Source organism: Coenobita brevimanus, chromosome 78, assembly GCF_032717465.1.
Source record: "Coenobita brevimanus isolate Jiangsu-jjx chromosome 78, ASM3271746v2, whole genome shotgun sequence".
Classification (NCBI taxonomy): Eukaryota; Metazoa; Arthropoda; class Malacostraca; order Decapoda; family Coenobitidae; genus Coenobita; species Coenobita brevimanus.
This window is the reverse complement of record NC_137031.1, coordinates 31289196-31302750: the sequence shown is the minus strand read 5'-3', so window position 1 is coordinate 31302750 and position 13555 is coordinate 31289196. Positions and strand designations below refer to the sequence as shown.

The following is a 13555-nucleotide window of genomic DNA, read 5'->3' as shown; positions in this document are numbered from 1 at the left end:
TCCTTCCCTGCTCCTTATCCTCGGTCTTCCCTTCCCTCCTCTTCCTCTTCCTCTTCCTCCCTCCAATCCCCTCTCCCTCCTCCCCCTCCCAGCCCTAATTCCATATAACAACTACTAATGGTGGGCTGATATCACGAAATTTAAAAACAAATTTAGTTAACATAATTTTTTCATATATCATTTTTGTATATGAGAGGCGAAATTGTGGTTTAATTGGTAAGTGAGCAATTGGCGATATTTACTCATGGTCAATGAAGTGCTTAGTCAGTTTGAAAATGGGAAATGGATGATGATGATGATGATGATGATGATGATGATGATGATGATGATGATTATAGTGTGGTGATGGCGACACGTACACCCAACCACCCTCACACATGGGGTACACACACACACACACACACACACACACACACACACACACACACACACACACACACACACACACACACACACACACACACTCAAACAGCCCCCCATACACACATTCAAACACCCCCTTCCCACACACATACACTCAATCACCCACCCACGCACACACACAAATCAAACACACACACACACACACACACACACACACACACACACACACACACACACACACACACTCTCTCTCTCTCTCTCTCTCTCTCTCTCTCTCTCAAACACCCAAACACCTCCCCACACACACACACACACACACCATGTCATGCGGGGTCACTACCTGTCGTTTACCTGCAGACGACACGCCACGCCAAACATCACGCAACACTACCTTCATGATCTGGTCGTTCCCGCATGACCTTTACTGACCCCACGATACGACCCTACCACTCCTTACGACCTTCCTATGACCTCTTTCTACGACCTCCTTACGACCTTCCTACGATCTTCTCAGGACTACCTCTCATGGAAATGGTCTCTGCTATTCTCCACTTGTTCTCTTTTTCGTCTATTATCCCTGCTTTCTTTTGCTCTTCCTCTTTTCCCATTATTCCTGCCTACACTTACTCTTCTTTCTTCCTTCCTTGCTATCTTCCTCTTCCTCTTCGTCCTCTTTTTCTCATATTATTCCTGATTTCTTTTACTCCTCATCCTTCTCTCGCTATCTTCCTCTCTCTCGCTCTTTATTCACCTGTTTCCTTTCTCCCAATTCTCTTTTTCTCCTCCATCCTCTCTCTTTATTCTCATGTCTCCTTCTCTCTCACTTCTCTTTATTCTCTTTCATGCTCTCTCTTCCAGTCTGATCTTCCAGGTTTCTTACAGGTGAGAGTGCCTTGGGGCTGGACTCTCAAATCTATAACCTTCCCTCCTGGTTTTCCTCAACATTCGTCCTCCAGCACTCCAATATTCTCTCTCTCTCTCTCTCTCTCTCTCTCTCTCTCTCTCTCTCTGTAACAATTAGAAACACAACCAATTCGAGAGGCAAATACCAGTTAAATAATGGCAGTACTGATGACAAAGAGATAAAATGGTAAAGTAAAAGTGATAGAAATGACAGTAAAGATGGCAGGACAGAGAATGATAGGAATCTGAGAGAGAGAGAGAGAGAGAGAGAGAGAGAGACATGATACTTCTCACAACCTCCATTATTTGATCGATGAGGGCAGATGTTGGTGTTTTGGTCTGTCATGTATTTTTTTCTTCCTCTTTCCTCCTATTATTTATCTTCCTCTTTCCTCCTATTATTTATCTTCCTCTTTCCTCCTATTATTTATCTTCCTCTTTCTTCCTATTATTTATCTTCCTCTTTCCTCTTGTTATCTTTCTTTTTCTCTCTTCCTACTGTTTATCTTCCTTTGTATTTATGGTCCTAATAACTGTTGCTTCTGTTCCTCTTCGTTTGTATTTCTCTCTCTCTCTCTCTCTCTCTCTCTCTCTCTCTGGTAAATGACTGATAATTGATGGAGTTCTGAGTTAATGAGCTCCTGAACGACCCCAGCGCAATCTGAAATCATCGTGAAAGTTGTTAGCGTCGTGTTTTCAATTTACTTATTGATATGGGCAGGTAATGTGGGTAATTAGGACCACTACTTCATAATTACAGGATAATTATGCTCAATCCTCGTTCATACTGCAATGTGTGATGGACTTTTGAACATACTATGCATGTTCACCGAGAGAATATTATTGAACTGATTACAGGGCACTTAATCCTCCTAAACCCGATGCTGTATTTCCTTTTTTCAATTTTTCTAACCTGTAGACGGTTTCATTCAGCTTGATAATGACTTGTGGTAATAAATGTGTTAATTATGACTATGACAAACCCCCCACTTCTAGCTCGAGGGGTTACATTACAGCCTTAATCAACCTCTTCACTACAACAGAACCTTCGCCAGCTGAAGAAAATCGTCTTAAAGTAGGAGGGACACATATAAGATTAAGTATCGGATTGAAGGAGTTAAATCGTCTGCCAGTATCTCGACGAATACCTAAATTTTTGGTCAGAATGAAAAAAAACGAGAAAAAAAGAAAAAATGAATGAACGAAAAAGAATCGTAGAGAAGTCGCAGGATTAAAGGAATAGTCACTTCTATTTAGTATCATATCTCGCCAATTCGTAAGCAAGGGGCCGATTCGTAAGCAAAGGGCCAATTCATAAGCAGGGAACCGATTCGTAAGCAGGGGACTGATTCGTAAGTAAGGGGCCGATTCGTAAGCAGGGGGCCGATTCGTAAGCAGGGAGCCGATTCGTAAGTAAGAGGCCGATTCGTAAGCAGGGGACTGATTCGTAAGCAGGGGGCCGATTCGTAGGCAGGTGATTACATTCAGACAATTTTGTTTTTACTTCCTTATCCTGCTGCGAAAGGAAATGAAGTGGAAATGAGTGTAAAGGAAAAAGCCTGGGTGGCAAACACACGCGCGCGCGCACACACACACACACAAACACACACACAGACACACACACATACACAGATGCTCTGCTGGAGATTAAGAAACAAAGACCTGAATATAGTGGGATTTAAAACACAGAAGCGGAAAGCATACGAAAGAGAGACACAGGGAAACAAAAAGGCAGGGCGAATGGAAACAAACACTGAGAAGAAAAAAGAGAGAAAAAGAAAGAGACAAACCTGAAACAGAAAGCGAAAGGAAGAGAAATTTTCAGGTGAAGAATAAAGTCATTTCTAGCAATCAGGGCAAGATGGAGTTAAGGCGAAGAAAGAGAGTAAGAATCGGTAGCCCTGGAGTGTTAATATTGTCAGTTAAACCATCTTACGATCAGGATAACTCTAGTGTCCTAATTAAGCAAACAATATGGGAAATGTGAAAAATCTCCAGCGCGTCATCAACAGACATGATATTTACCCGTGCAATGCGTCCCTGTATAAAGGCTCATGACTATGCATGTGGGCATATAAACAGAGTTGTAATTAAACCCACGGGACATCTAATTACAGCTCGACATCATTATCACAGCGAGCAAGGCAAGGGACACACACACACACACACACACACACACACACACACACACACACACACACACGAGTTTATATACAGATCCTGTGTTTACAATGTAGGGACAAAATGCTTGGAAATCCTTTTGTTCAGGCCTCCCCTTGCATGGTGCCGGGTAGGGGAATAGATAGATAGAAGGACAGATAGACAGATAGATAGACAGATAGACAGACAGACAGATAGACAGATATAAATAAATAGGCTGATAGATAGTTAGGGACGGACAGATAAACAGACGGACATGTATATAATAGAGAGAGAGAGAGAGAGAGAGAGAGAGAGAGAGAGAGAGAGAACTGTTGTCCCTCTTACTTCCAGTTTTCTCTTCCACGTTTTTCTTCCCTCGTATCATCTTTTCTCGTTTTTGTCTCGTTTTCATTATCATTTATTCATTTAACTTTCTTTATAAAAGCTATGGTGTGGCGGGACAAAGACTCATATATAGATTTCTCTGTTTCATTACGTGGAGGTGTGAGGACAATGCAAGACACTCTAATATAACACGCTGTCTCTTGTTGTCTTTATCTTTTCTCTCTAATCTTAGCTTTTCTTCAATTCTCTTCTTTCCTCTTTCTCTGTCTAGCCCTAATTTCTCCTTGCTTTTGACTCCATTCTGTTCCTCTCTTCTCCCCTCCTCTGTTCGTTTCAGATCCGTTGTAAGACAGGGTAAAAACATTCCCACATACCCCTCGAGCTTACATATAGACGTCTTTGTTTACATTCCGTGGCGGGGAGGGACGGTCTGGCTCGCCGGGACTGTACGATTATTACGCATCCTCGCCTGAGCCTCAACCTCCACTTTACTTATTAAATTGTTTTTTCAGAGGGATTTGCAATGATCTCGGTGGCTTTTTGCAATGTGTCAGATTTAAGCCGGCGGAAAAATGGCTATGTGGTTCTGGAAAGGTCAAACGCGTCTGCAAAGTTGAGTATCACAGTAATATTGTGTCCAGCGAAATTTCTGCACATCTGTCACTTATTCTAAAGCACCGAAACTCTTGGCATATCGCTATAATTTGTGCCAAAACTATGATTCCCAACACTGGTAAAATGTGTCAAACTACAGTCCCAGACAATTCATATAATTTGTCAGACCATGTTTCCAGGCCATGTTGCAGTCTGAAACAGAAAAAAAAAAAAAAAAAAAAACTATAATCTTTACTCCTTCAGTGCGAGAATTCCATTGTATTAGTTTAAAGTTATCAACAATTATGCTTCTGACATTCCTGTACATTCTGTTTATTTTACCCTCCAGTTTAATAATATTTCCGGAGGGTAAATTAAGCAATGTTAAGGAATGTCAAAGCAGAATTAGTGTTGATAACTGTAATTAACTTTAAGCAGCAAGGTCAGCGCCAAGGATTATAAATATGTGCATATATGTGTACACAGACTAACAAATACAGAGAGACAGCTAGGTAAGACAGACTAATAGAAAGATAGCCAGAATTACATACATACGTTAATCTCCCTCTCACTTTCACCTCTATTCTAAATTATCCTCACACATTCCTACCACCCAGCTATAATTTTCTCCTAGCCTATAATTCCACAACTAACTCAAGCCCCAGCCGGCACTAGCGATAAGAGCTGTGACCTTTATTTACCTGGGAGTTCGGGGTGAGACCTGGACCGAGTCTGCTATTGACAGCTGAATCAATTGTGTGAGCCAGTGATAACCAAACAACATTTTCACAGGCTGACCTATTATTTCCTGTACGATGAGGGGTAATGGGAAATTCACTGGGTTATTCCTCAAACTAATACATACTAACCATAGCTGAGATGATACTAACGAAGGCAATGGGGTCTTCACTTCTCCTACATACTAATACATACTAACAACAGCTGAGATCATACTAACAGAGGTAACAGAGAGTCCACTGAATATCCCTCACACTCATACATACTAACAATAGCTGAGATGATACTGAAGAGGGTAACGAGGAATTCACTTCAGTTTGCCGGCACCCAAATGCATAGTAAAAAATAGCTGATACATTACCAGTGGAATTATTTACACTCTCCCAGTCACTCTGTACAGGGTATAAGCAAATCTCAATCGGACATAATAATCTGCATGTGGGTCAAACGTAACCAGAAGTAGGGTACAAGAAAAATACGGCCAAAATCAGTCCTAACATGGCCACAGATTTCAAAATAAGACAAAACCAGAATCAGACCTAACCAGTGTGAAGGTGGAGTAAAGGCGCCTGGAATAGGGCAAAATTAATCTAAACGGGACAAAACCTCTCAGATTAGGACACAAGCGATTCTATGACCAGGACACTTACTCAAAAGAAGTCAAAATCACCCGAACTTGTAGGAAAATAGAGATACCAGGACAAAACCACTGACGTTAGGACAAAATTAATCTCACTATGGCCGTGCGTGTTAATCAGAATGTAAATCAGGGACAATCAGAAATAAGGCGGAGGCAATCAGAACAGGACAAAACTACTGACAGAGGGACAAAACGAACTCAGAATAGGACAAAACCGCTCAGACTAGGACAAAACCACCGGACAAAACCGATCTGTCTGTGCGTGGGAGTTAATCAGAATGAGCCTCGGGGGAAATCAGAAATGGGGTCTTGGAAATCAGAATAGGCCAGCTGGGGTCACGAGAAAGGGGGAGGCACAAAGGCAGTGGCGGAGTTGTGGTTAATTAGAGAGAGAGAGAGAGAGAGAGAGAGAGAGAGAGAGAGAGAGAGAGGGGGGGAGTGGGAGGAAGATAATAAAAATGACTCTAAACAAGTAAACAACAATGCAAGAAGATGAGGAAGAAGAGGAAGGAAGGATATGTGAAGAGTACTTGTTGTGAAGAGGAGGAAGTGAATGAGGAAGAGGAGAGGGGAAGAAGAGGAGGGAGGAGAAATGAGGGAAAAGAGGAAGAGGATCAGGAGAAGAAGAGGAAGGAGGAGGAGGAGGAGGAGGAGGAGGAGGAGGAGGAGGAGGAGAGTTGAAGGGTACTCGTGGTGAAGAGGACCCCGCTTCCTCGCAATGCTTCTTTTTTGTGTTAACCTCAGCTGAATTCTCTCTCTCTCTCTCTCTCTCTCTCTCTCTCTCTCTCTCTCTCTCTCTCTCTCTCTCTCTCTCTCTCAACTTCTTATCTTTCTCTTTTCAATCTTTCTCCATTCATCCCTTCTCTCTTTACCTCTGTTCTTTCACCCACTCCACTCAATCTCCTCTTCCTCCTCCTCCTCTACTTCTTCTTCTTCCTCCTCTTCCTCCTCCTCCTTTATTTACCTAACTCATTCCTTCCCTCTCTTCACTTCTCTCTCCTTTCACCATTCCATTTCTCCCGTCTTTCCTCCAGTCCAGTCCTTTCAGTCTCTGTCCACTCCTCTCAATCTCTCTCTTCTTCACTCCTCTTTCCTTCACCTCCTACGCTCTGCTCTTCCTTGCTCTCCTCCCCTCTTCTCCTCACTTCCCTATACCGTACTATCCTCTCTTCTCTCCGTCCTTTCCTTCTCTCTCCTCATTCTCTCCTCTCTCCTCTCCTCTCCTTTCCTCTCCCATCTTCGTCCTCCTTCCCAGTGCTATTTCGTCCTCTGTCATTATTATTCTTCCCTTTGTCAGTATTTATCTTCCTCCTCGACATCTCACTCACTATCTTTTCCCTCCACTCTTTCCCTCCCTTCCTGATATTTGCTCTCTCTCTCTCTCTCTCTCTCTCTCTCTCTCTCTCTCTCTCTCTCTCTCTCTGTTTATTTATGCATCTTTTATCTGCCTATCCATCTATTAGTCTATCTCTTTGCAAGTAATACATTTATCTATTACTCTTCTCTCTCTCTCTCTCTCTCTCTCTCTCTCGTACTCTACCCAATACTGAAATACAGCATCGACCCACCAGCATTGTGTCGCATACAGATCTCCACCTTTTAAGTCTCTCTGATCTCATTTCTATCTCTTTCATGATCTCATTTCTATCTCTTTCATGAACTTCTGTCCTTCCTGGGAGCCAAGTGGTCGACAGGCAGCACTCTTCACTCGCAACTGAAAGAGCCCGAGTTCGATTCCCAGTCAGACCATCTAAATCGTCCCCTTTCCCATCATCCACATTCTTTTTTCATATCTTTCACTTCTTCTTTCACTCTTCTTCTCTCCCTTCATCCCCCTTTCCTTTCTCCCATTCCCTCCCTCTCCCACTGCCCTCTCTTCCTCCCCCTCTTCCTCTCCCCTTCCACCTCCCTCTCTCTCTCTTTCTTCCTCTCTCCCACTCCCTCTCTCTCCCTCTCCTTCCTCCCAGCCCCGCCTCTCCAAGCAGCTCTCTCTCCCACTGACCTCTCTTCCTCCCCCTCTTCCTCTCCCCCTCCACCTCCCTCTCCCTCTCCTTCCTCTCTCCCACTCCCTCTCTCTCTCCCTCTCCTTTCTCCCACTCTCTCCTCCCAGCCCAGTCTCTCCAAGCAGCTTTCATCTACTCTCTTCAAAGCACACTCTCTCAGCAGGTCTAGTGAAGGAACACTGTTGAAAATAACTCTGTGCAATCAGAACTAATTTACTCTCATCTCACTTAACCCTTGGAATCCTCAACGCCGTTTTCATTTTTATTTATTCTTGTAGCTATACTCTTATTCTAACTTGGCCTAAAATTACAATCTCCCCAAACTGAATGCAGAGTTTTAGCAAGAATTAAGCACTAGGATATACTGCTAATCACGAAGAAGTGCAATTAAAAGGATATACAGCCATAACACTGTCTTCTGCCACTGAGCTACGTGATATAAGCTTCAATGGCATGAAAACCTAGGTCAAGTTAAGGTGACAGGAGTACAGACGATTTCACTCAACTTAGGCAAATCCCTCCAGTAGTAAAGGGACTGCTGAGGGATTTATCTGATTTTACTCATCTCAAGAAAATCCCTCTAGTGGTAAACGGACTGCTGAGGGATTTATATAAACCCTCCAGTTCTATCAGTCTCTCGTAAGATGAATAAAATCGTCTGAGAAGGGCAAGAATGAAATAGCATGTACGTCAATGGCTTCAGGGGGGCCATTCTTCCATAATTTTCAGTCATTCTGTTTAGAAATGAAAACGTCCCTCAACTCCCTCCCTATCCCCCGAAAAGACGATGGTGGAGTGCAGGAGAAGGGAAACGGGTTCACTCTGAGATTAACTATAGGTCAACACCACCACCACCACCACCACCACCACCACCAACAACAACAACAACAACAACAACAACAACAACAACAATATCAACCATTCTTGCCTGTTTTTACTTCTCATTAATTTTCATTTTCTTTTTATTTTCTGGATTAATTTTTTTTTACTCTTTCTCTCACGTTAATTGACCTGACAACAGATTTCTCAGTTTTCATTCTTTTTCATTCTGACTAATGATGGTAATTTTTCTTTATGCTTCTTTTAGTTTTCTTTTTATTTACTCCTTTTTACAGAGTCTATCATCATCATTATCATTATTATTATTATTATCATCAACATCACCGTCATCATCATCCAGACCTCTTTTCCCACCTACGGATGAAGTGAAAGGACGACAAAGGCCAGCTCCTTATTTTTTATTTAATATTTTCACTCTGCCTTTTATCAGTCTTCTTTTTTGTGTGATTTCCTGCCAACGATGAGAGTTCTAAAATCGGATTGTTATTAAGAACCTTTGTCTTTTTTACCCTTTTTGCTTATTATCCTTATTTTCTGCTCTTTCTTCTCCCATCAATCTCCTCTCTCTCTCTCTCTCTCTCTCTCTCTCTCTCTCTCTCTCTCTCTCTCTCTCTCTCTCTCTCTCTCTCTCTCCTTCCCAGAATCCCAGCTCTTAGAGGACAGCAATTAATATTTACTGTAAAGGCTCAATTGGTCACACGCACAAAAAGAAGCAAAATAAATCTCGGTGCAAGATATGATTGCCTTTTCCTCCCTTCTGTCTGTCTGTCTGTCTGTCTCTCTCTCTCTCTCTCTCTCTCTCTCTCTCTCGCCACCCTTGAGCAGAGAGGCGACTTTCTGAAACCATTTACGTTTTTTCATGGCGTCTCCTGCTTCGTCAATGGCGCGTCCCCCTCTCAGCAGCCAAATTAAAAACATTATATTTTCATTCGCTAATTTTTGCAGCTTCTTTTCCTTTCCTTCCTTTTAGCTCTCAGTCACGTATTTCTATATTTTTTTTTTATCATAATCTTAATACTCTCAGACGATTTTATGCAGCCTTGGAGAAATCCCTCGAAGGTTGGGAAGCGTGTGTGTGTGTGTGTGTGTGTGTGTGTGTGTGTGTGTGTATTAAGCTCTGCATCATTTGTTCTTAGCACACTGTCTTCACTCAGGTATTTTCCAACCCCCATATTGTCCTCTTTGCACTCGGAGTAAAAATTCATTTCATCGATTTTTTAAGCAATTTCACTCCTTCACTTTAATGTCAATTGTCTTATTAAATTATCCAAAGGGATTCCTATTCCTGAGCAGTTTTTCTAATTAACTCTTTTTCCTCAGCATTTCCCTAAGAGATTACCTTTACTGGGACACCTGTTTGTATTTTGTAGGTTATTTTAGATGTTATATTTAAATTGGTGTCAGTGTTCGTTTTATTTCACCTACTTTACTTTTTGGCAAATAATTTGGGTTTTTAATAGCGGAGACGGTGATATTTACTTCTGAATTACTTTTTTTTGTGGTTTTCTTTTTTTTTATTCATATCTCCTTCACCCGGTTTTCTTCCCCTGCATCTCTTTCCTCATCTTTTTGCCTTGAATCCCCTGCTTATCTTTCACAGTCAGTCCAGACACATGCACCATTACTTGTCACAACCACGTCACCAACATCCTGTCACAAGATATCCAGTCACCAACACCACTGACTGTCACAAACTCCAGTCCCCAGCACCCTGTCACAAGCACTCCAGTCACAAACACCCTGCCAGTCACACACACACAAGCACAGACTGTTCCATTCAGTGGTAAAAGTGGCATTCAGATGGGGTGCTTGCTAAGGGAATGGCAGTTTGGGCTGGGTCGTTTTCATGTCATTCTCTGCATGAACTTTTTCCTCTTATTCTCTCTCTCTCTCTCTCTTTGTGTGTGTGTGTGTGTGTGTGTGTGTGTGTGTGTGTGTGTGTGTGTGTGTGTGTGTGTGTGTGTGTGTGTGTGTGTGTGTGTGTGTGTGTGTGTGTAAGCAAGGCCATTAATCTCATTTAGTGAGATTTTTCTGTTGCCATTACTATTTATTTTCTGAGAGGAAGAAACTGAGGGACAAGTCTTGACTTTCGCAGATAAAGATGTTTTAATGAGAAAGTGTGTGATGTATTTTGCAGGTGTGTGTGTGTATGTGTGTGTGTGTGTGTGTGTGTGTGTGTGTGTGTGTGTGTGTGTGTGTGTGTGTGTGTGTGTGTGTGTGTGTGTGTGTGTGTGTGTGTGTGTGTGTGTGTGTGTGTGTGTGTGTGTTTATACTTCCAGCACCTCACCCTCACAACACACTCATCTCATCCACCTCACTCACGCAGCACACTCACCTCACGCACCCCAGCTCTCACAACGCACTCAAACCTTCAACACAGCTTCAATAAAAATAAGTCTAATTTGTGCAGTCCATTGACATCACGTTTAGATGAGCCTGGGTCCACATCATCAACAACAATAACAACAACAACAACAAGTAACCCATCAACTCTCGCACTACACACACACACACACACACACACACACACACACACACACACACACACACACACTCTCATCATCACGCTCACCCCGTCTCTCCCTTTTCACCCTATTTTTTAAACCTATCTTCATATGGGACAAAGTAATGTTTTGGGGATGGAATTATGCATCAAAATATCTCTACGGTGGATCCTTTATAGCTGGCTGTATTAGGCCCCTATTATTTCAGACGATTTTTTCTCGAAGTTAAATAAAATCATCTGGAGGTGGCAAGTGATAAGGGAGACACAGTACTGATGGGAATATATGGAGGTAATTTCTAAAGCCTTCCTGCTAGAGGCCTCGTTGGTGCCATGTTTTTTTTTTTTTTCCAGGTTAGGAGAGGCTCTTCAAGGGGGTTACAAAATTAATTCCAATGCTACCTTTAGCACACATGGATTCAACCTCACGATTTCAGGATTGCCAGACCAACACTGTGACTACTCTGGGGGACTATTTATACCAGGGACCACCTAGCCGAGCCCATCTGATATTGTCTGGTATTGTATGTCCTTGTAGGCCACTCCCCGAGGCGAAGGACAGGGAAGATGGGGCTCATTGTTATGTAGAGGGTCTGCAGTGGGGGCGAGGGTGGTGTGGTGGGGTGTGAGAGAGAGAGAGAGTGTGTGTATATGTTTCATGGATTTATATGCCCCCCACTTTCACATACATTCACAAGTGTTGCAAACACTAAATAAAAAAAAAATCCCCACATCCATTCGTGTCACGCGGAAAAAATAAATGGCGTTATCCTTTCTCAATTAAAAAAATAAAGTTGGGGTATTTTATCACTGCCATAGATTTATATATGCCACGTGTCCCAGGATTTGACGTACTAAATTTAGGTAGTGATTTTAGGGATAATTTTAGGTATATATAGTAAGAAAACAATTATATTAAATGGGTCTAATTATCAGCCGCCTTGAAGCTAGGATTATTGATGGTCTTACGGTGAATTATGTGTGAGGCTATTTTCGCCATAAAGTCATCAGTAACTTTAATAACATAAAGGAATTGGACCCATATATATTCTGCATGTGCTGGTACAAACGTGGACAAAAATACGGTCCCACTTGCTAGCCAAATAACTGTGAAACTCTTATACAGTATTCTGAAAAGTCTGTTGGGCTCCGACGATATTATTACTGTGTTTCGAAAGCTATTGTTCACGGTCCCGATATTTTTGATTAATGAGGTGGGTTGATATTTCTGTCCAAAACTGTACTGTGTATGGTAGCGCTGTCATATGTGAGGAGGAGGAGGAGGAGGAGGTCAAGGAGGAGGGATAGGGGAGGAGATAGGGAGGAGGAGGAGTAAAAGAGTAAGAAGGGAGAGTAGAGGACGAGTAGTGAGGGAAGAAGGGAAGGAGTAGAAGCCAAAAGGGGATAGGAAGTGAGGGGTGGGAAAGGGAAGAGGACTACGGGAGGAAGAAAGGAGTAGGGGAGCGGGAGGAAGGGGTAGAAATGCATGGAGATAGCAGGGGAGGGGGGAGGAGGTAAGGGAAGAGAAGGGAGGAGGAACAGAAGAGAAAAGGGAGGAGAAGGGAGTGGGGAAAGTTGAATGACAGAGAGGGAGGGGGAGAAAAAGAGATTAGGGGAGGGAATGGAACTGTATATTGGCCACGTCGTTTAGGTCAGGTAAAGATATATAGCCGTGTATTGATTCCAGACACAAAGGAACATACAGCTATACATGGCGGTCGTTCATGGCAGTTTAAACCAGTATACAACACAGAATATTCGTCAGTGCAGCGGTCTGTAGAAGTGTTATCCAGGAATATTAATATGTGCTGCACTTACTGAAAATATGATCGAGTAAAAAGTAATAGGAAAATAAATTCGTGTTATCTGGACACAAAAGAACTTAACCACCATTTCATTATATGTTGCTGGTTTAGACATGAATGGACCTTGATTTTATTTATTTTATTTTTTTGGATGCGACTAAATTTACTGGCTTCCCACCTTTTCATTTTATATATTCGTTTATCTTTTATTTCATCTTCAAATAAGTCGCACAGTAAGAGGTGTTAGAGACATGAAGAATACGGCCTTCCCTCTCTGTTTTCACATATAATGACCTACAATATTGTCAATTTACATTTTTCACATCTAGGTCTTACTGATCACGCTGCGGTTTATCCCGATCGCCTCACAACTTTTTTTTTTTTTTTTTTTTTTTTTAATGCGAGGAAGAAGGAACCAAAGGCCATGAGCCTGCAGTAACAGTTCCCTCCAAGAGAAAAACAAAACACAATAGAGAGCCAAATTCAAGATCCGATCATTTTGAGATGCCTGGACACACTGCGTTTGAAAGACTGGAGATCATAGGCAGCAGGAAATACAGATAGAGGGAGACAGTTCCAGAGCTGACCTGTTGCATAAATGAAAGACTGGGAGTAACGGTTAACTCTTGCATTAGAGAGCTGGACAGAAAAGAGATGAGAGTTTGCTGCCAGACGGGTG

General features: G+C 42.3%; 1 protein-coding gene across 1 annotated transcript in view; it reads left to right on the top strand.

The window, feature by feature from the left end:
- LOC145408668 (uncharacterized) overlaps positions 1–13555 on the top strand; it is a 228997-nt gene that overhangs the window by 55142 nt on the left and 160300 nt on the right. The gene's annotated exons all lie outside the window — the stretch shown is intronic.